The sequence below is a fragment of the Durio zibethinus genome, chromosome 6 (genome assembly GCF_047325235.1).
Source record: "Durio zibethinus cultivar Kanyao isolate XHJ-2024 chromosome 6, ASM4732523v1, whole genome shotgun sequence".
Classification (NCBI taxonomy): Eukaryota; Viridiplantae; Streptophyta; class Magnoliopsida; order Malvales; family Malvaceae; genus Durio; species Durio zibethinus.
The window spans coordinates 15,554,473-15,570,952 of record NC_143167.1 but is presented as its reverse complement, the minus strand read 5'-3'; positions in this window follow the sequence as shown (position 1 = coordinate 15,570,952).

Below are 16,480 nucleotides of genomic sequence, written 5' to 3'. Positions count from 1 at the left end.
TAATTAAATATTAATTATTGATATAATTAATAACAATAACAAATTATTGCTAAATATTATAATCTAATATTAAATTTATTTAATATTTCAAGTCATTATAAAATAGTTAATTAAATAAAGTTAATTAATAAATTTATATTTAATCAATTTATTATATTTAATAGATTTTATATTATATAATAAATTCATTGTTTGTTCAAATGGACATTATAAACCAATTAGATTTATAAATCATAATTTAGTCCATAAATATATTAAATTCTTAATAAATTGAGTTTAATAAATTAATAAATATAATATTATTATATTATTATATATAATTAAGTTATTATATATAATTGAGTTTAATTACCATATACAATATGTAATAATTCACACACCAATAATTCAAATTATTATTAATTTGAATATAATTTCTTAATATTTATAATAATTATTTATGGTTTGAAATCAATTATATTTTGATAATTAATAAAAATATAAGCAGTAATTATAATTTAAATCCTTCAAATCAGCCCTGAAATGTTCATTTCCTCTCCACACTCCACAATCTTTGCAATCCTAGACTCTTTCATTATAATTGCCTCTCACGCTTCTTGGCTCTTGAAGCATCTTTTCCAATATCATGCTTCTCTTCTTCAACTTTCCATGAATGATCTCTTGAAGAAGCACCAAGGTGGTTACGTCCCTACCATTCTTCATGGAAAGAATGTGCCTATAACAAAGGTTGATGTCAAAGAAAGAGTGGTAGAGATCAATCATGTGTTGGTTTCCCATCTGGATATTTTTCTTGAAGGGCCTTTAACAATTCTTGGTGTTCTTAGTCCATTTACCTCTATGGATCCTCTATATGGTGATCAGAGTTGGGATCATATTCAAGCATCGATATGTGATTCTAATCTTAGCTTGGTTTCAGAGGTTACTGATACCAAGAACATGGTTGAATGGATACATATTATCCATTGGCTAAGCTCCAAGGCATTTTTACTTAATTATTATTATCAAATAGATTAAAATATATAATTCTTAGTTATAATTATAATAATTAAAAATATTTATAATAATCAAATATTTTTTAAACTTTATTAATCTATTAAATCAATTTTATTTATTATATTAACCTATGAATAATATTATACATATTACAATAAATATTAATTAATAATTTTTTAAATAACTTTAATATTTAACTTTATAAATTAATATATTTGTAATCAAGCAACTAATACGATATATATTATTTATATATATAATTAATATTTATTAGTTTATCATTATTAAAAGAATAAATTAGTTAAAATTTATTTTAAGTAATTATTTAATTATTATATTACTTAAATTAATTAAATTTAATATTAATAAATAAATAGAGATTATTAACTAATAGATATTTACTAATAACTATCATTTAAATAATAAGTTAAGATTTTAATTTAAGTAACAATTAAATAAAATTTAATTAAATAATTTTCTATTTAAACTATAAACTAAATTGACAAATCTATATAATCTTATATAATCTGATTAATATAAAATAACTAATATTAAACTAGAAACTATAATGCTTAACTATTAATTTTGTTTGTTATATAACTAAATTAATTATATAATATTTATATTAATCAAATATTAATAACTTATTATAAATTATAATCAATTAACTTAAATTAAGGCATAATTCAAATTTAATTGTTATAAATTATTAATTTAAATTTAAATTTAAATTTATTTAAATTATAATTAAATTTAATTATTATAACTTAGAAATATTTCATAATTTATAAATATTTAAAATTTCAAATAAATTAATAATTAATTATTAATTATTAATTAAAATGTATATTTAAATTAACAATATTAAAATATTGTTATTAATAATAAAAATTGTTTTATTATAATTATATAATAATAAACTTATTTAATTTGTTTTATGACAAAACAATTATTAATATTTAAATAGTTTATCATTATAATAATTGAAGATATAATAATCATTATTCAAATAAATTAATAAGTAAGAGATATTAATTTTTATATCTTTAATTAAATTAGCATATTTTAAATAACTAATATTTAATTAATCTTGTTGGCCTTGAATTGATCAAGAGTTTTGATTTGACAAAACAAAAATTTGCCTAACTTGAATCAATCTTTTCTAAACTTAAATTGAATATTTTTTCACCCTTCTATCTTACCAAAATACATTTGAGAACCAAAACAAGTCAATTTCTCAGAATAAAACCTAAAAAGTGCAAGTTTTGATAGAAGGGATCGATCCCCTCCCTACCAGATCGATCCCCTAGCAAAATGGATCGATCCTGTCTTCTTCCAGAACTGAAAATTCCTTATGTTTTGGCAAAAACCAATCGATCCCCTCCTTGTAAGGATCGATCAGTTAGGGTTTCAAAATGACTAGATCGATCATTTTTTCATACAGAAAGTGTTCATCGTACAATTTTCCAAAAAAGAGATCAATTGGTTGCTCAAACAGAATGTGTTGATCGTGCAATTTTCTAGAAAAAGATTGATCTCCTTTTCAAGGGATTGATCGGTTGCTCAAACAGAAAGCTCCCCAAATCTGAAAATCCAGAAAAGGGATTGATCCCCCTACATAGGGGATCGATCACCTAAAGAAGCAATCGATCCCTTGGATGAAGGGATCGATCGGGTAAGGCAATTTAGGCATGAAATCGAGCCTTCTCCAACATGAACCAATCGATCCCCTAAGACAAGGGATCGATCCCTTTAAGGCTAAAAACTCTCAATGGCTATTTTTTGTCTAAAATTTTTATAGGTTTGAAGCATTAAAGCTATCAACAGCTCTCAACTTCTTCCTACCTATAAATTAAGCATTCCACTGCAGACCAAGAGAAATAAGAGCCAAGAAAACTTATTGCTATCACCTACCAATTTGCTTAAGCACTCAAAGTTGTTCCAAGTCAGAAAAATGCAGAATTCATATCAATTCTTCTCTATTTACTTGTCCAAACTGTTGTGTACATAAAATTAGCAAACACCAAACCTTTGTGAGGTTCTTAGAGTTTGCAAAACACTTCAAATTTTTGTATTATGAGTTTGTAAGCTTAAAAGGGAGGATAACCCTTAAGAGTGTGTTGAGTTGAGTTCTTGCAAAGCTTGAAGAAGCTTAATTGTAATCTTCTTCATATAGTGGATTGAACTCCTTGGCAAGAGAAGCTAAGGGAGAAGACGTAGGTGCCTAAGAAAAGACCGAACCTTTATAAATCGTGGTGTTATATTCTCTATCCCTATCTCTTATTTACTTTCAATTATTGTGTTTAATTGTTTAGCAAAATTTATGCTTATTGAATATTGTTTTTGAAAACTTCATTAAAACCAATTCACCATCTCTTGGTTTATTCCAAATCTTTGAGCTAATAACTGGTATCAGAGCTAGTACTTTTTTTATAGGTTTAACAGCCCAAGAGTGATCCTGAAAATGGCTCAAAGAAATATGGTAATCAATGTGAAAAAACCATCTTCAAGCTATAACAACTATAGTGGCCAACAAGAGGTGTGTCTTAGGGCAAATGAAACAGTTATAATATCTCTTGGAAATGAAGGACATTTAATTATTAGACCCTCTCTCTTTGCTGTTGACAACTACTCTTGTTGGAAGACTAGGATGAGGTTGTTCATTCAAGCTAATGATTATGGAGTCTGGAGGGTCATTGTAAATGGTCTTCAAATTCCAATGAAGGTGGTGGATGGTAAGGAAGTGATCAAGTTAGAGAGTGAATGGGATGTCAATGACATGAAGATGGCTCAACTTAATGCCAAAACAATGCATACACTCTTTTGTGCATTGGGACCAAGTAAGTACAATAGAGTTTTCTTATGTAAAAATATTAAAAAAATTTGGGATAAGCTAGTTGTTACTCATGAAGGTACCAATCAAGTGAAAGAGATGAAAATTGGCATGTTCACTCATGATTATGAGTTATTTAAGATGAAACCAGATGAAATCATTAGTGAGATGTCAAACCGTTTCATCGACATCATTAATGGTTTAAAGGCTCTTGGAAAGACTTACTCAGAGATGGTGAATAAATTCTCAATAGTCTACCAAAGAGCTGGAAAGCCAAAGTGACAGCTATTGAAGAGTCCAAAGACCCTCACACACTCTTTTTGGATGAACTAATGGGCTCTCTCCTCACCTATGAAATGAAGATCAAAAGGGCACAAGAACCAATCAAGAAAGGTGGCATTGCTCTCAAATCTACCTTTCAAAAAGATGAAGAAAATTTTGGACAAGAAAAAGATGATAAAGATGAAGAAATGGCCATGTTTGCAAATAGATTCAAAAAATTCATGATGAACAAGTTCTCTAGCAAAAAAAGACCACAAAGGGAGATGACTAAAGAAAAATCAAGTAGAAGAGAAAAAGACCAAATTATTTGCTATGAATGCAACAAATCGGGTCACATTAAACTTGATTATCCTTTATGAAAAAGGTAAAACATGACAAAGCCAAAGAAGAAAGCTATGGTAGCAACATAGAGTGATAGTGACTTTTCTAATGATGAATCAAATGAAGGGGAAGTAGCCAATCTATGTCTCATGGCTCTTGATGAGTCCAAAGTGGATAAACATTGCTACAAAGCCAATTCAAGCAAGAACAATCCATGATACCTTGATAGTGGATGCTCAAAACACATGACAGATGATAAAACTTTTTTCAAGGACTTGAAAACTAAAAGTGGAGAAGATGTTACATTTGGTGACAACTCAAAAGGCCAAATTGAAGGGATTGGCTCCATTGGTGTTTCTTGATGATAATGATGTAGGTATACTTCAAGAATGGATTAATGATGCACCTCATGACATTGAGGAGAACAATAAAAAAGAAGATGATGAGTTCTTGGAGGAGCCACAACACAGAAAAAGAGCCAAATCATTTTAGAAAAAAAAAGGTATGTTAAAGATAATGAAATCATTGATGATCCAACTCAAGGGGTAAGAACTAGATCCTTTTATAATGTGTGTAATTATGTTATTTTTTTATCTCATTTTGAACCCAAAAATATAGAAAAAGCCTTTGGAGATGATCATTTGATATTAGCCATGCAAGAGGAATTGAACCAATTTGAAAGAAGCCAAGTATGGAATCTTATACCTAGGCCTAGTGATCATCCTACTATAGGCACAAAATGAGTTTTTAGAAATAAAATGGATGAGCATGGGAATGTTATTAGAAACAAAGCTAGATTAGTAGCTCAAGGGTATAGTCAAGAAGAGGGAATTGATTATGATGAAACCTATGCCCCAGTTGTAAGGTTAAAGGCCATAAAAATGTTGCTTGTATTTGCATGTTTTAAAGATTTCAAGCTTTTCAAATGGATGTCAAGAGTGCATTTCTTAATGGTTTTATAAATGAAAAAGTGTATGTAGAGCAACCTCTCAGTTTTGAAAATCCAAAATTTCCAAATCATGTTTATAAATTAACAAAAGCATAATATAGTTTAAAACAAGCTCTTAGAGCTTGGTATGAAAGATTGTCAAATTTTTTGGTAGAAAATAGTTTTAATAGAGGGAAGGTTGATACTACACTTTTTATTAAAATAAAAAGAAAGACATTCTCATAGTGCAAATTTATGTTGATGATATTATATTTGGTGCTTCTAATGAAATTCTTTGTCAAGAATTTGCTAAGATTATGCAAGGTGAATTTGAAATGAGCATGATGGGAGAACTCACATTCTTCTTGGGACAACAAGTAAAGTAAACAAAAGATGGCACCTTCATCAATTAAGCTAAATACATCAAATTTGCTCATAAGGTTTGGATTGGAAGAATCAAAACCTTGCTTAACACCAATGAGCACTTCAACAGAACTTGATAAGGATGAAGGAGGTAAATGTGTTGACTTTAAACTTTATAGGTTTATGATTGGTTCATTGCTATATCTTACTACTAGTAGACCTGATATTATGTTTAGTGTATGTTTATGTGCTAGATTTCAATCTTCATTTAGAGAATCACATTTATCTGTTGTCAAAAGAATCTTTAGGTACCTTAAGGACACCTCTAATTTAGGATTATGGTATCCAAAAGGTTCATCTTTTACTTTACATGCCTATTCCGATGCAGATTTTGGTGGGTGCAAAATTGATAGAAAAAACACTTCTGGTACTTGTCAATTGTTTGAAAATATGCTCATATCATGATTTTCCAAGAAACAAAATAGTGTTGCTCAATCTACAATTGAAGTCGAATATATGGTAGCCGAAAGTTATTGTGCTTAGGTTTTATGGATTAAGCAACAATTGGAGGATTTAAGAATAACCATGGATCATATTCTCATTAAATGTGACAATACTAGTGCCATCAATCTCACTAAAAATCCAATTCAACACTCTAGAACCAAACATATTGAAATTAGGCATCACTTTATTAGAGATCATGTTCAAAAGGGTGATATTGTGCTTGAATATGTTGATAACCTGCATCAACTAGCTGATATCTTCACAAAACCTCTTGATAAGGATAGATTTTATGCAATTAGAGGTGAACTTAGCATGACGAATATTCCTTGAAGTGAATTTCTTGATGTTATGATGAATAGTACACTCTTGACTGATCAAATGTGTATTTATCTAAATTTTTCTATGATTTGTGCATGATTGTATGCTTGGATGATCATATTGCATCATTTTTAAATCTATTAATTAAAAAAAATGCTACAACAAAAACCAATTGATCCCCTCTGGAATGGATCGATTGGTTCTTCACCTTGTAGCCAAATTAAAGGGAAAACATAAGGAACCGATCGATCCCCTTTGGACAAGATCAATCAGATGTGTAGGCAGTAGCCAATTTTAGATAAACCCAGGCAAAACCAATCGATCCCCTTGGGATAGGATCGATCGAGTATTCAACCAATAGCTACAAGAAGTCTGAAACGAGCAAAACCGATCGATCTCGTTCAAAAATGATTGATCGAATCCATGCAAAGAACCATAACCAATCGATCCTTTACTTCAACTGATCATCGGGTCATATCTTTTGGACATGATAAAGTCGGGTCTCCCTTAATTTGATCGATCATTTCAGCTTTCCTTTTCGATTCATCTTCCTCCCAAACTCCTCATCTCCAAACCTTAAACACTCCCACTCATTTCTCACCCAAAATTGATCTTTCTTACCAATATTTCTTACAAATTTCTTCACTCCCACTTGATCTCTTGTCGAAATTACTCCTTAGAACCCTCAAAATGGCCCCAAAAACCAAAGTCACCATCGACAAAAGAAATCTTCTAAGAGAGGCTTCAAGCTCAACACTGAAGCCAGCCTTTAATCAAAATTTTAACAATCTAGATGCCAAGGACTGGTATGAGATGCATTTTGCACACCGTGAAGTAAAGCCTGTGAGGGTAATCTCGTTAGCATTCTTTTAATCCACAGTTTTCCCCTATCTGCATGTTTTTAAAGAATTTGGTTGGCTATATTATTTATTCTTGGAAGGTATATTATTTGAAAATTTAGTAAGAGTTTTCTATAGTAATGCTAGTTGTGTTTAGATTGAATGATCAAATAGGCATTACCTTGATAGATTCAGAACTTATGTGACGGGGAGGGAAATACTAGTTACCCAATAAGTGCTAGTTGAAGCTTTTAAGTTAGATAATGAGGGGGAAACAAACACTAGATGTGACACAGTGCAACTTGCTCAAGACATCTTTAATGATCACAATCTACAAGTTGCTCCACTCAAGCCTCTAGGTTATCCATGCATGATAGGTTGCTGCACCTCATTGTTACTCATGTTCTAGCACTTTTTGGGACATAATACTCCACCATTAGGAAACAAGATTATTGGTGGATGTATAAGATCAAGAATGGAAAGAAACCAAATTTGGTGCACTTCATTTTTCATGACATGATGAGGACAATTCAGAATAAAGATTCTACTTTGGTATATGGGTATACAATAAGCAACATTTTGAGGCATTTGGAGGTGAATACCAGAGGAGACAAGCAGATGATATTCAATGACCCATTTAGTGTTCTAGAGGCTCCTACACTGCATAGCATGAGTTATGTTCAAAATACAGCTAGACAATATGTTAAAAAGGGTGATGTTGGAGCTGTACAAGAGGAGGAGGAAGAGCAAAAACCTTTGGATATGCCTGAACCGTAAGATGAACCCTCTACCTCACCATTTAACACTCAAAGAGTCTTAGAAATGCTTTTGCTTCAGATGAATAGCTTGCACTCCATGGTTGGCAGTATGAACACCAGATTAGAAACTATGGAGGGAACGCAGAATGAATTGATGGCACAAGTTCGCCACCTTTGTGCTGACATTGAGCAAATACGCTCTACACCTCCGTACATGGGGCAGCCCTCCTCTCACTCTCCTTATCCTCATCAATCTCCCCATTCTCCACCTTTACCTCAATGAACTATACTAGTGCCATTACTTATGTTTTCCCACATCATTGTATTTTGAAAATCTATCTTTGCATTATGTTTTGTAAATATTGGTACTTGATATTTATTTCAATGAAATTCATCTTTCATTCTCATATGGCATGTGCTCTTGTTGTGTTGTTTGATGTCTGATATGAGTGGCCTTGAATTGATTGTTCTGTAGTTTTGCTTTATCTTATCCTTTTTGCTATGATAAAAAGGGGGAGAAATATTGGTATGATTGAAAAAAAATTACTTACTTTGATGATCCTAATGATATTGGTTTGGTGATATTGATTTTGTTTAGTTGGCTTAAAACTTATGCTTAAATTCAGGGGGAGTTTTTTTTTCAAAAGGAAAAATGTTTTTCATGCAAATTTTTCATTTAGTTTTGTCATATCAAAAAGAGGGAGATTGTTGGCCTTGAATTGATCAAGAGTTTTGATTTGACAAAACAAAAATTTGCCTAACTTGAATCAATCTTTTCTAAACTTAAATTGAATATTTTTCCACCCTTCTATCTTGCCAAAATACATTTGAAAACTAAAACAAGTCAAATTCTCAGAATAAAACCTGAAAAGTGCAAGTTTTGATAGAAGGGATCGATCCCCTAAGGGAAGGGATTGATCCCCTCCTTACCAGATCAATCCCCTAACAAAAGGGATCAATCCTGTCTTCTTTCAGAACCAAAAATTTCTCATGTTTTAGCAAAAACCAATCGATCCCCTCCATGTAGGAATCGATCGGTTCAGGTTTCAAAATGACCAGATCGATCCCCTCATTCAAGGGATCGATCAATTTTTCATAAAAAAAGTGTTCATCGTACAATTTTCTAGAAAAGGCACGATCGGTTGCTCAAACAAAATGCGTTCATCGTGTAATTTTTCAGAAAAGGGATCGATCCCCCCACATAAGGGATCGATCACCTAAAGAACCAATCGATCCCTTGGATAAAGGGATCGATCGGGTATGGCAATTTAGGCATGACATCAAGCCTTCTCCAACATGAACCAATCGACCCCGTAAGACAAGGGATCGATCCCCTGAAGGCTAAAAACTCCCAACGGTTATTTTTTATCTGAAATTTTTATAGGTTTAAAGAATGCTATCCAATAGCTCTCAATTTCTTCTTACCTATAAATCAAGCATTTCACTGCAGACCAAGAGAAACAAGAGCCAAGAAAACTTATTGTTATCACCTACCAATTTGCTCAAGCACTCAAAGCTATTCTAAGTTAGAAAAGTGCAGAATTCATATCAATTCTTCTCTATTTACTTGTCCAAACTGTTGTGTACTTAAAATTAGCAAACACCCAACCTTTGTGAGGTTCTTAAAGTTTGCAAAACATTTCAAATTTTTGTATTGTGAGTTTGTAAGCTTAAAAGGGAGGATAACCCTTAAGAGTGTGTTGAGTTGAGTTCTTGTAAAGCTTTAAGAAGCTTGATTGTAATCTTCTTCATATAGTGGATTGAACTCCTTGGTAAAAGAGGCTAAAGGAAATGATGTAGATGCCTAAGGAAGGATCGAACCTCTATAAATCGCGGTGTTATATTCTCTATCCCTATTTGTTATTTACTTTCAATTATTGTGTTTAATTGTTTAGCAAAATTTGTGCTTATTGAATATTATTTTTGAAAACTTCATTAAAACCAATTCAGCCCCCCTCTTGGTTTATTCCAAATCTTTGAGCTAACAAATCTTTATTTATTTCAAATTATTATCATAATTTACTTAATTAGTATCCATGGTAATAATATAATTTAATATATTATTATATCATAATAAATAATATCCAAATAATATTAATAATAGATTTTCTAAGTTACATAAAATATTCAATTATTAAATAATTATTAATTGTTATATTATTAATAATTATGGCTAATAAATAATGTTTATATTATTATATGATTAAAAAAATCATCCTATAAAACTATGATAATTGTTATTAAATATATATAATAAAGTGACTATGAAAATTTATCTCATATGAACATTATTTCCCTTTGATAATTATTCCCTTTGAACTAAGGTGTCATTGCTTATATAATAAATCTAATAGCCTTAACCATTTGAATTTGTTCAGTAAAGACATTGATTTTTTAAATCTTTTATTTATTAATTTTTAAAATATTATTAGTTTAGCAATATTTTACTCCAAATAAACTTGTATGAATAGAAACAATTGTTTTATGACAAAACGAAGATCATAATTAAATTATATTTAATAATAATATAACAATTATTAAAATAATTATAATTTAATAATAAATATTTATAAATATTATATTTGAATATAATTAATTAATTAAAATAGATAAATTAAATTATAAATATTTAATAATAAATAATAATAATAGCTTATGATAATATACTATATTTATTGTATTAATAATTTTATTAATTATATTTATAATTTATCTAATAATTAAATTTTTAATAATTTAATATAATTTTATCTAATAATTATTCAATTATTAGATAAAATACATTTATTTAAAAGTAAATAGTTATTAAATAAAATTATTAATACAATAAATATAATTATTGTATTAATTTATAAAGATTAATTTAAGTTATTATATTAATAAACTATAATATCATACAAATAAAGTGATTGATAAAATAGTAATAACAATTATATATAATAATTCAAATACTTAATAATGATTAAACAAAAGGTCAGAATAATTGAATAATTATTTAATATTAGTTAAATAATAATAAATTATTATAATTTATCTATATTGCCATCCTTATTTAATTATAATTTATTTTTATAATTGTATTCAAATGTATTATTATATTACATTATAATTAAATAATTATATAAATTTAATTTAATTGATATATTCTATTATTAAATTATAATAATAATTATATAATATATTTTATAATAAATTTGTTTAATAATTAATAATATATTATTAATTAATAATTATATGTATATAATTTTTGTTTACTAAATTTATATAAATATTATAGTATCTATATAATATAAATATTCTATAATTGATATGTAATAATATAATATATACAATTAATAATATTATGAATTTTATGTTTACATTAATGTTAATTAAATGTTATATAATTTATATTATTGAAATATTTATTTAATAATGATTAATAAAATATTCATTATTTAATTAATTATTAATTAATGAATATTTAATAACTAAAATATTAAATATAAATATAATATTTATTAATATGCCAAAAATTCCCTTTGAAGGTGAGTATTATCATTCAATAATATTATCAAATACAACAAATAGAAATAAAACAATTCAAATAGATATTTGAACTATTTAAATTTGAACTATTTCAAAAATTAATAAGATTTAAAAAAAATAAATATGTTAGCTAAATTAGTTCAAATAGTTAAGACTATTAGAATAATTATCTCTTTCAAATCATTTTATCATTTTGTTTAGTTATAAAATAATTATTTTAGTTCATACAAGTTTATTTGGAATAAAATAATACTAATTTATCAACATTTGAAAATTTAAAGCAAGAGATTTTAAAAAATAAATATGTTTGCTGAACAATTTCAAATAGATATGATAATTTAAATAATTATCTATTTAAAATTATTTTGACATTTTGTTTTGTCATAAAACAATTGTTTCAGTTAATAAAAACTTATCTGAAATAAAATAATACTACTTTATTAATATTTCAAAAATTATTAAGCAAGAGATTTAAAAACTAAAGCTGTTTTTCAAAGCAATTCTAATAGTTATAACTATTTGAACAAATATTAATCTCAAATCGTTATGATCTTTGTTTTGTCATAAAACAATTATTTTCTATCATATAAGCTGATTTAGATAAAAACAATACTAATTTAATAATATTTTGAAAATTAATAAGTAAAAGATTTAAAAAATAAATGTGTTTATCGATCAGTTCAAATAGTTAAGATTATTACAATAATTGTTTATTTCAAATCATTCTTACCTTTTGTTTAATCATAAAATAATTGTTTTAGTTCATACAAGCTTATACAAAAGAAAATAATTCTAATTTATTAACTTTTGAAAGATTAATAAGCAGGATATTTGAAAAACTAAATTTGTTTACCGAACAAGTTCAAATAGTTATGACTATTTGAACAATTATCTATTTAAAATCGTTGTGAATTTTTGTTTTGTCATAAAACAATTGTTTTAGTTCACAAAAGTTCATCCAAAATAAAATAATACTACTTTTCATAACATTTTGAAAATTAAGAGATTCAAAAAATAAATCACTTTACTGACTTAGTTTAAATAATTATGGCCATTTGAACAATTATCTATTTCAAATCATTATTACCTTTCATTTTGTCATAAAACAATTGTTTTTCAGCATACAAGCTTATTTGAAATAAGATTGTTAGTACCTTTTGTTTTGTCATAAAACAATTATTTTTGAATGTATAAGTTTATCTGAAATAAAATAATACTAATTTATTAATATTTTAAGAATTAGTATGAGATTCAAAAAATAAATATGTTTACCAAATAAGTTCAAATAATTATGACTATTTGAATAATTATCTATATCAAATTGTTATAATATTTTGTTTTGTCATAAAATAATAATTTTTGTTCATATAAATTTATTCAAAATAAAATAATACTAAATTAATAATATTCTAGAAATTCATAACTAAGAGATTTAAAAAATAAATTTGTTTGTTGAACCAGTTTAAATAGTTAAGACTATATGAATAATTATCTATTTTAAATTGTTATGACCTTTTGTTTTGTTATAAAACAATTATTTCAGCTTATACAAGCTTATTCGTAATAAAATAAAACTAATTTATTAATATTTCAAAAATTTATAAGAGATTTAAAAAATAATTTTATTTATTGAACTAGTTCAAATAATTATAACTATTAGAACAATTATATATTTCAATGTGTCATAACCTTTTATTTTGTCATAAAATAATACTAATAAAATAATATTTTGACAATTAATAACTAAAAGATTTAAAAAATAAATTTGTTTGCCAAACCACTTCAAATGGTTAAGGCTATATAAATAATTATCTATTTCAAATACTTATGACATTTTATTTTATTGTAAAGCAATTTTTTTAGCTCTTACTAACTTATTCAGAATAAAAAAAATTGAATGTATTATATTTCAAAAATTAATAAGTAAGAGATTAAAAATATAATTTTGTTAGTCGAAGCAGTTCAAATAATTATGAATATTTGAACAATTATCTATTTTAAATCGTTATTACCTTTTGTCATAAAACAGTGTTTTTGTTCATATAAATTTGTTAAGAATAAAATAATATTAATTTATTAATATCTTGAAAATTATTAAAAGATTTAAAAGATAAATCTGTTTGTTAAACCAGTTCAATTAGTTATAACTATTTGAACAATTATTTATTTCAAATTATTATGACCATTTGTTTTATCATAAAACAATTGTTTCTATTCATATAGTCTTATTCAGAATAAAGTTATGCTAATTCAAAATTAATAAGTAATGGATTTAGAAAATGTATCTGTTAGCCTGATCAATGCAAATAGTTATGATTGCTTGAACAAATATCTATTTCAAATTGTTATGACCTTTTGTTTTATCACAAAACAATTGTTTCTGTTCATACAAGCTTATTCGAAATAACATAATTCTAATTTATTAATATTCCAAAAATTTACAAGTAAGGGATTTAAAAAATGAATCTATTTAATGAACAAGTTCAAATAGTTATGGCTATTTGAACAATTATCTATTTCAAATTGCTATGACCTTATGTTTTTTCATAAAACAATTTTTTCTATTCATACAAACTTATTTCAAATCTATTTACCGAATAAATTCAAATATTTATGACTATTTGAATAATTATTTATTTCAAATCTTTATGACCTTTTGTTTTGTCGTAAAACAATTATTTTTGTTCATAAAAGCTTATTCGGATTAAAATAATATTAATTTATTAATATTTCGATAATTAATAAATAAAAGATTTAAAAAATAATTATGTTTATCAAATAAATTCAAATAGTAATAACTATTTAAATAATTATCTATTTCAAATTGTTTTGATCTTTTGTTTTTTCATAAAAAATTGTATCAATTTATATAGGCTATTTGAAATAAAACAATACTAACTTATTAATATTCAAAAAATTAATGAGTAAAAGATTTAAAAAATGAATCTGTTTATCAAACAAGTTCAAATAGCTATGACTATTTGAACAATTATCTATTTCAAATCATTAAGACCTTTTATTTTGTCATAAAATAATTGTTTACGTTCATACAAGCTTATTTTGAATAAAATAATATAAATTTACTAATATTCTAAGGATTAATAAGTGAAAATTTAAAAAATAAATATATTTTCTAAACACGTTCAAATAGTTATGACTATTTGAATAATTATCTATTTCAAATCGTTATGACATTTTTTTGTCATACACTAATTGTTTCTATTCATAAAGGCTTATTTAGAATAAAATAATATTAATTTATTAAAATTCAAAAAATTAATAACTTAAAGATTTAAAAAATAAATTTGTTTATCCAGCAAATTCAAATAGTTATGACTACTTAAATAATTATTTTATTTCAAATTGTTATGATATTTTGATTTTTCATAAAACAATAATTTCTATTCATACAAGTTTACTCAAAATAAGATAATACTAATTTATTAATAATCTAAAAATTAATAAGTTGGAGATTTAAATAATAAATATGTTTACTGAATAAGTCATGTCCATTTAAACTATTATTTATTTCAAATCATTAGGACATTTTGTTTTGCCATAAAACAATTGTTTCTACTCATACAAAATTATTTAGAATAAAATAATACTATTTTATTAATATTTTAAAAATTAATAAGAGATTTAAAAACTAAATTTTTTTACCAGACCAGTTCAAATAGTTATGACTATTTGAATAGTTATCTATTTCAAATTGGTATGATCTTTGTTTTGTCATAAAATAATTGTTTCTATTCACATAAACTTATTCGAAGTAAAATATTGCTAAACTAATAATATTGCATAATTGTTAATAATATTGTTCTAAATATTGATAATTGAGTTTAATAATTATTACTATTAATTATAATCTATTAATTATCAATTATTGCTAATAATTATAAGAATATAAAATAATTATTAGTAAATTATTAGTTAATATTAATTAAATTATAATCAAATTATAATATTATGATTATATTATAATTCATTTTAATAATATTATTATTTATAATTATTATTAATATATAATATTAATATAAATGTTATTAATATAACTTAAATTAACAAATTATATAATAATAATTATTATTATATTAAAATAATTAATATTTAATAATTGTATATAATATATTAGTAAAAAATTATATACTATTATTTATTTAAATAATTAATAATTGAAATATTAATAAATTAATATTATTTTGTTTTGGATAAGCTTTTATGAACTAAAACAATTGTTTTATGATAAAACAAATAAACTATTTTAATTATAATAAAATAATTTTATTAAAATTATTGTAAATGATATTAAAAAGGAATAATAGATATTTAATTATCTATATGAATCCAATAGATTCATTACTTTTATATATTTGATTATATATATTACTAGAAGATTCATTATAATAAGTAAATTAAGTTAACATGACTTATATAATTAATATAAGTTATTATTAATTTATAATCAAATTATAATACAAGTTAATAATAAAATAATTGATATAATCTTTTTATATTATTAAATTAATACTAATTTAGGGTTTTAATAATAAATATAATATTATATATAATTTATAAAATATAAACATTAAATTTTAAATATTTAATTAGTATTATATTCATTTTTATAATAATTTTAACTATTTTTATTAATATTTAATCTTAAAATGATTAAGATGTAATAAAAGAATTTATAATTATTATAACAAGTATTTCTGTTAATAACAATTGTATCTTTATATTATTATTTATTAATGATTTTATAAATTTAATTAATAATAAATAATCATTAATATATTATAATTTAAATTTA